Here is a 2,237-nt window from a genome sequence, read left to right as displayed (position 1 = left end):
GCCGCCACTGACGACGAGGCCTCCCTCCTTTCTGTGCACCTCCCATTCACCGCGACATTTTCATTGCAGCCACAGTAGCAAACCCTAGCCTCCGTTGCGGCCGCCGCTCTTCTCACTGTCGGCTAGCATCGTTATTTGCGTCAGCAGCTTCTTCCCCTCGTCCAACACGCTTTGTCTGGTGCCAGGTTCGTCGTCATCCACTAGATCTAGGTTAGAATCTGATTTAGCATTTTTTATAACATTTTTTGTTATTATTATTTCTTTTTGACATTGGCTCATATGGTAGTGTACATTTATACATGTGGGTTTTTTAAGTGAATTTGATGAATTTGCCAATGCTTGTTGCAATAGATTTATACTAAAGATTATATATATGAATTTAGTTTCTTTACCATGTGGTTGAAGATTTATTTTTTGCTGCATATATTAACAAGGATACCTATTACTTTCCGTTAGAAATATTTGCAAGTTTCTCTTCACTTAACATGTAAATTTTATTTTTCTATGTAGTTCCTTTGTAATACTTGTAGTAACTTAGTGATGTTAATATTAAGTTTCTTCCTACAATCTACCATGACTTGTTCTAATGAAAATTTATGACATTTTAGTTTGGCTATAAATGTGACATTACATATTATTTCATTGTATGGAGAATTATTTTTTGATTTTCTTTTTTTTTAGTTGTGTTATATGGATACTTAGAATGTAAACTATTATAGACTCATAATTTACTTATTGATAGATATACAATTTACGTAGAACTTAGATTTCATACCATGTTTGGAAGAGGATGGGATTTTATTCTAATGAAAATTAGATGTGTCTATTGTATTTTGGTTCAGATTTGATAGGTTTTAAGTTATTGGTTAATTGGTTATGTAGGTTTTAAATTCAGCTATCAATCAGATTTTCTTAATTCTTATCAAAATCGAATAGCAACTTCCTTTAAATATATGTAATTGATTCCCCAATAAGCAAAATCACATGGGATAAAGTCCGAGGTGAGATGGGAGATGTCTAGTATTAGAGCAAGAAGTTGTGGAGCATTTCATTAACTATGTAAACTATGGTAAATTTTGGAAATATGATTGTCAAAACTGATTTTTTACAGAATGTGATAAGTGGATAGTTAACTTCTAAAATTTATAAATGGTTTCATAGGGATCAAAATTACATAAGACTAAATGCTGATGAAAGGTAGATGTGTCTAGTATAATAGTATAGATTTTGAGAGAATTTTGATTTAGAATTTAGTGTAAATTTTTAAATAAGGATTGCCTTATTGATTTTTTTTCCTGATCTGATTTTAGCAACAATGCAACAGCTTTAAAAATTCGTAATAAATTTTACGAAAACTTGAATTTATGTGGGACAAAAACAAAAATGAAGTTTAGTGTCCTAAGGCTACGTTTAGTTTTGAGAACAGAAAAATATAAGATAATAAAAATAATACACAAAAAATAGAGACACAAAATTATGAAAATTTAATTTATTCTTATTTTTTTATTCAAAAAATTTAGAACGAAAAATATAATAATAAAAAATATAATTATGAAACATTAACAATAATAATTGAAAGAAAAAATGAAAAATAAGTTATCTCTTGTTAGTGTCTTTGTGTCTTTTCTATAAGGATGGATACAAAATACACTAATTCAGTTTCTCTAGATACAATGTATTTGTCTATGTCTCATCTATCAAACATGATTTTGTGTCTCTGTATCCCTGTCTTAGTATCCCGTGCATGTAAACAAACGCAACATAGAATACCTCTATCAAAGAAGTGAGTTAGCGCGGAGTCATTACCCGTCATTTAAAAATTTTACAAGAAAACAATATGTAGTGTTGTTGAGAGAATAGTGTATCCCTGTCTTAGTATCCCGTGCATATAAACAAACGCAACATAGGATACCTCTATGGCTCTATCAAAGAAGTGAGTTAGCGCGGAGTCATTACCCGTCATTTAAAAATTTTACAAGAAAACAATATGTAGTGTTGTTGAGAGAATAGGGACCTCGAGTTCTCCCTTATCTTCTGGAGCTAAGATGTTCAGAACATATTTATTTATAGGGTAAAATATACATTTTGTCCCTGATGTTTACTAAAAAATTTAAAAATATCCATAAATCTTAATTTATTTTAATTTTGTCCCTCAAATTTTTTATTTGTATTAATTTTTACTGTTAATTTTTTAATAATTAATATTTTTTTTCAATTATACTCTCTCATATTCCTAT

This window comes from Arachis duranensis, chromosome 10 (assembly GCF_000817695.3).
Source record: "Arachis duranensis cultivar V14167 chromosome 10, aradu.V14167.gnm2.J7QH, whole genome shotgun sequence".
NCBI classification, from domain to species: domain Eukaryota; kingdom Viridiplantae; phylum Streptophyta; class Magnoliopsida; order Fabales; family Fabaceae; genus Arachis; species Arachis duranensis.
This window is presented reverse-complemented; position numbering follows the sequence as displayed.